Source organism: Scaptodrosophila lebanonensis, unplaced genomic scaffold, assembly GCF_003285725.1.
Source record: "Scaptodrosophila lebanonensis strain 11010-0011.00,11010-0021.00 unplaced genomic scaffold, SlebRS2 tig00000053-arrow-pilon, whole genome shotgun sequence".
In the NCBI taxonomy this organism is placed as follows: domain Eukaryota; kingdom Metazoa; phylum Arthropoda; class Insecta; order Diptera; family Drosophilidae; genus Scaptodrosophila; species Scaptodrosophila lebanonensis.
This window is the reverse complement of record NW_022060548.1, coordinates 5,663,187-5,669,810: the sequence shown is the minus strand read 5'-3', so window position 1 is coordinate 5,669,810 and position 6,624 is coordinate 5,663,187.

Genomic DNA, 6,624 nt, shown 5'->3' with positions numbered 1-6,624 from the left:
AATTGCATGCCAATGTGCAAAAGTACTTTCATACATACATGCACCCTCTATAAATATATATACATACATATTAGAGGATTAAAAGGATAAATGTGAAAAACATAAAAACAAAGCTCTAAAATTATGTTGCATGTTCAAAAATAATTTGCATATCGCCGATATTCCTATTATTAACAATGAGTGTAGAATTCCATTTATAATTCAAGGAAAACATAAAAATGCTTCTCTTATTATATGTTTTGTATAAAATCGATATTACATATCAGCTTATCTGATCAATATTTATTTGTGTAGTGGAAACAAATTTTTATTAATATCAAACAAAATAAATGACATAACAGCATTAACATTATCACGTTTCCATCTCTAGTACTCGCATATATGGAACACATTCCAACAAATCATTTTTTGTTTTAGGCGAAAAGCAAACGAGCAATTGGAAAAGCATCGACGGACTTGAATTCTTCCTTTTTTTCGTGCAAAATTTATTTTTACAGCTGCCGCCTTTTTTTGTATGAAGAGCCCTTCGGGCGGGCAGTCAAACACGAGCCACAATGGACATGGACAACCGGCGCAGCACTTCCAATTAGGGTTTTGCTGATTTGGCGCACTTAGCAGGCGGCATGTATCGACATGCCTCGCTGCTTCGGACCAGGAACTTGGACCCGGGCCCGCTGTTGAAAACCCATTAAGATCATGCTCCATTAATTGAGTTCTAATGAAAACGCCCGCCATGTATGTACATACCATATATGGTACTTCAAACTGTGGCCGCACGAAGTGTGTGTGCGGGATAGTCAAAAATGTACGCCTCAATGTTCAGACAGCAAATGGAGTGTAGCTGCCAGGACAAGCCGCCACAGCCGCTCAATGGCAGCAAATTGAGTTACAGTTTTGCATTGGCCGCCAATTCTCATGCCCATGCTCGACGCCATTCCTCTCGCCACCACATTGTGGCCAAACAGCTGCCAAACGAATGTTGGCCAAAAGAGAAAATCAGCATTGTGTGCGCGTGTGTGGTAGTGTTAGTGTGTAATTGAACTGTTAGCATCGGGCAACGAAAATAAAATATGCATGAGTATGTTTGAACTCAATTGCTTTGTCACTTGCCAAACAGTCAGCGTTCCCCTTCCCCCCCTTTGGACCATGTAATTAGCATCTGAAACGCGCCCAATTTAACAAAGGACTGTGGGTGTAAAATGGGCACACTCTTTAAACGGTTCTAAGTGGGTTAACATTGACAAAGACAAAGCGAGCAAATTGTTCACTTTGAGAGATCAATGATGAGGGATTTGTTTGTAAATGTGAGATAAAGGATTCAAAGTAGAACGTGTTGTTACAAGTGTTGTGGTATATCGTTCTTTCGAAAATGAGGGAATCCTTACCGAAACTAAATTTGTACAGGGAAATCAAATTCCTTGTTTAATTTTATTTATGTAACTTCTCTATTAAAGTATTAGTATTATTTGTATTACTAATAGAAGAATATCGATTTACAAAATACATAGTAAACACACACGTATTATTAACTACTAAATGAGCAACAAATTGGATTTTTATTTTATTTATTTATTTAGGAAAATATATAAAAATGATAAAAAGTTTCTTATAAGCAAGAAAAGCATATAAAGGAGATATCTAATCAAAATACAATAATATCTAATTAACGCCTACGACCCGGTGGGGGAAAATTTTTAAACAATTATTGACCAACTAAAATTCTAGAAATTTCGATGAAGGCTTTGCCGCTATAGCCACCATAACGTAATAATTCAATAAATATGTATGTTGTTTTTTCACTTCAACAAAGTGGATAAGACTCCCCGATAACAGCGCAAAAAACATAAAATTCTAAGTAGCTGCGCTTCCTTTTAATCCATTTGTCTTTCCATCTAGTTGACTCAAAACATATTTTCGCGAATTTATTCAAAGTGCCATCGTTTTGAATTAAAGCGAAGCATAAAACATAATTTGCATTGTATAAACAAAAACTATGCCACTGGTCGCGGCCGCTCAAGGGATTAGAGATGAAGTTTTGCTTGCACTTAACCAAACAGCAATAAATCAAAACACCTGGCGGAGCACTCAAAAGTCGAGCAACAAAATGGCAGCCAGCAACAGCGCTCACCAAGGCTGCCAACAATAGACACAACACAACACAACACAACAAAACAAAACAAAACAAAACAAAACAAAACAGAAGCAACAATAACAAAAACATAAAATGCAGAAAAACAAAGCGAAATCAAAACTTTTGCGGCCACAAAAACGAACGACACGATAATCAAATGCAAAAAGTAATAAAAGCTGCAGAAGCAAGGGGTGAGCTGAGGGAAAAACAAAAGCCAATGGCCATAAAGGAGCCCGTAGAAGCAATAGCAGCATTTAATATATATGTATGTATGTACTTGTACTAGGTGTAAAGCAATAACAACAGGTGTTTAACACATCCAGGCATAAAGGTGCCACAAATTTACAATTACTCGTATATAGAAGTTGCATACCTGCAGGCGAGGACTTTTAAAGGGTCGCGCAAATTATATTTTGGCTTATTTAACAGACGCAATACAAATATTTAGATTTGTTAATGAATTAAAATTGAAATTCTATATTAGGCATTTAGTAAATAACAAAAAATAATTTTGCAGTATAAACACCGTTTATGCGTTTCCCAAACTCTGCACTCATTAACTACTTTCTCTAAACTAAGCACAAATGCGACTGCAAATCAAAAGTGAAAATGTTTCAAGTTGAAAAGTTTTACCGTTTACTTGAGCCCGAAACTTTTTCTCGCACCTTTTTCTTTCCTTTGTCATGTATGTGGGACTTCCTTTTACGCTATGCACCATGCGGCATGCATAAGCTAGCCAAACAGTGATACGAGTATTGTGTGAAAAGCTAAAATGCAGTTAAAAACTTGCAACCGCAATTCAATTAAAACTTCAATGTAATACCAGCACACACACTCACACTACCCTACGCACAAATGCCACGACACACGCATACATATATACAAACATCTTCTCAACTAACGCCAAAGCCGCCGCCATGACAAGCAACTTTTGCACAGTGTGTTGCGCCCATTTGAAGAGCAAATAAATATTTAATAAAATACAATTATTTCCTTTAAAACATGTACATGAAATTTTAACTGTAATGTCTAACAGGAAAAATTAACTCATTTTTAACAGTATGTACAGAGCGAATAAAAATTTGTTAAAAGGTATTTATTTATTTATTCAATGTATTAACAAATAATGTTAGTTTATTAATTTTAAGTTATAATTTATACTTAAACAAGTAAAAAAGCTAAAGTCGGGTGTCCCGACTTTGAAATACTCTGTACATATGTTTAGAATAAATATAGAAATTTAAAAAAATTAAGAAAATAAAAAAAAAATTTGATCGATTTTACCTCTCTCGGTATTCGAACTCACGTAAAGGGTGTATAATTGAACATTTACATAGCAATTGCGTCTGTGTGAGTGTATGTATGCCTATGCGCATCAATTCGTGTCTGTGTAAGCATTTTCGCAGTCAACCAAACAGCAACATCAACAACAGCCGCGGGCAGCGCTTGAGCAGCGCTGCAGCAGCAAATATATTTATGGCTATAACTTCTTGTTAAATCGGTCTATCATAGTGAAACTTGGCATACGGACACATAATAACTAACTGGGGATATTTGCAAAATTTTAGTTTGAAATTCCAAGAATTACGGGAGTTACGATTTGCGGGGTAGAGGGGGGAGGGAGGGAAATTCCAAAATATACATTTTCTGCGTATTCACGTAAGGCATCTGGGACTAAAATTTGGTGTTCCTAGGTCTTATAGTCTCCGAGATATAGGCGATTATACGAATGGAAAATCGGGAAAACCCCCATAGGGGGGAAGTGGGGGGGAAAATCAAAAAAATAAAACAAACTCGTATAGAATATACACATAACGCATCTTCGTGCAAAATTTGGTGTCTCTATCTCTTATAGTCTCTGAGATCCAGGTGTTCATACGGACGGACAGACTGACAGACGGACAGACGGACAGACAGACAGACAGGGCTAGATCGACTCGTCTCGTCATGCTGATCAAGAATATATATACTTTGTGGGGTCTGCCACGCCTCCTTCTGCCTGTTACATTTTTCAGCTCCCGCAAACCTAATATACTTCTGTACATTTCATGTACAGAGTATAAAAATAAGAAAGCCTCAATAATAACTATACAGTAATGTCTATTAATGCTTCCGTCACTAGTGATGTAAATATGCATCGATACATGTATCGATTGTTACGTTACCGATTGTTTTAGATTTTAACTCGAACTTTAGATTCGATGTTCCGATAGATTTTTAAAACAACATTGATTTTACGAACATTACCGCCAAGCAGAGAAATCCCGGGAAATACACAAAGCTTTTAAAGAGTGAAACATATATAGAAAAGTGTAAATTGCTAAGGAACTATGGGATGGGAAAATTGGGATTTTAGCAAACAAATTTATGCAGAGTGTACATTGCTTAATGTACATACATATATACGTATTTTGCATGTGTGAGTGTGTGCATGCATATACATATGAATAAATATGTGTGCATGTGTGATTCCGCCATTATAAAAATATAACTAATGCTGCAGCCAACAATACCAGCTACAGATCCTAACGATCCCCCGATATACCACCAGAAAAAAAACAGAAGCTTCTGGGAACGTCACAATCACCTCAATAAGTAAAGCCACCTGCAGATCACAGTATTTGCCTTTTGCAGACTTGGAATTCACTTAAAACGAGCAGCTTCTGTGCCATCCGAAAGGCTTCTTTCAGCGGCAGCTCTCCAAATTAATAGTCTTTAAAAATTGTAATATAAACATAAGAACATAAACATATAAGAACACTTTGTAATTATTAAACTTATTTCCCATTTGGCCAGCTATGGTCCATTTATAAAATCCCACTGTGCGTCATCTGCTCGGCTTCCTTTGTGAGTGTGCCTCAGTGTGTGTGCGTGTGTGTATGTTTTTGTTGCATTGTCTTTTAGTGGCGCCAAAGACAGTCGCCAGCTGTCGCAGGGGAGGTAGACAACTGTGCCGGCTGCTGGTAAACAAACCGATGGAGCTGCGACTGCCAAAGGAGCAACATCAACAAACAGCCAGCCGGCTTTTCATAGTGTTGTTGCATTTTTATCCGCGCAGGCGCAGCGCGACAAAATGGCGACACATTGGGGCTATAAAAGCGCGTTGCCAACGGAGCTGGCTGGCAGTTTAAGACGCGGCGCGTCGCAATTTAGACAGAAAAGTCGGTTCGAGCAACTCTAACACGAATAAAACAAACTTAATGTGGTAATTGAATTTCTGAATGGTCTACAGTTGTGCAAAACTTAGTGTTTCTCAGTGCAAGTGTGTGTGTGTGTGGATATGTTTGTAGCGCCATGTCAACAATTTGTAATTACTGTGACCACAGTCTGTTGTTTGTCTGGCCATTTCAAAATAAATAAACTACGTGTACCAGACGCATAAACTTGATTTCATTTTGTGGTTTGGCACATGAAAAATAATTAAAATTTGTAAAACTAATTCATTAACTTAGCGGTATTTGACAATCAAATAAATGAAATTGCGGCCCAGGATTTGCGCGCTTTAATTAGTTGAATTCAAATCAGTTTTTAATTATAGAGTGAACAGAATTGGCTTTTGCGTAAAGCAATTTTATAATTATCCATCCCATTGGCTACCAGCATGATATACTTCTGAATAAAAAGCTGACAGTTGTTGGAAATGTTTGAAAGCAACGAAAAAAAATTGTGATTTAATCAGGCTTGGTGTTTGAACAAGGCAGACATTTTTAACACATCACCAGTTTTCAAAAAAAATGGAAAAGAAAACAAAATGAGTTTTTGCGATAGTTAAAAAAAGTCGGTTGTAGTTTGCACACAAAATAGTGATGTTATTTTTTCTGCACTCTGCGTGGGGGTTCCAGTAAAACTTTTCCAAAGCTGATTACTCGCGGAACGCATATTTGCAATTCTTTTTAAGAAGATTCCTGTGCAAATAATCTTCATTTTCAACAACAATTAACATTTTAATGCTCATGCAACAATTTAAAAAAAAAAACTCTTTTTATATACTCTCGAGAACACAATGGAAACTTTAATCAATTACACGTTTTAATAAAAAATTCCATTATTTCATGTGTTGAAGTCCGCCTGAGTGGTCCGTTCTATTGAATTTCGTTTGACATTTTTTCTTTGAAACGGAATATAATTTGAACCGAAGAAAAAACCCGCAACAGCTTTTCAGCATTTTAATAGAATAATGTTGTGTACAAAAACCACAAGCATTTAATTAAAACTTTGGGATTAAATGTAAACAGAAGAACGAATTGCATCATAGATGTTAATCAACAATTTTGTGTACATTTTTGTACTTTTTCTTTCATTTTCTAGACAACTAATTGCTTCGTAAATGTGTGCAAAAGAAAAACAATAAAGTGATGTGCAAATAATGAATGTGTACCAACTTGTATAACACAAAGGCAAAGATTTAATACTCGAAGAAACAAAAGGAAAACACAGTAATAATTAAGTGTGTTTTGTCGGACTGTTGTGACATTTGCAAATATAATTTATTT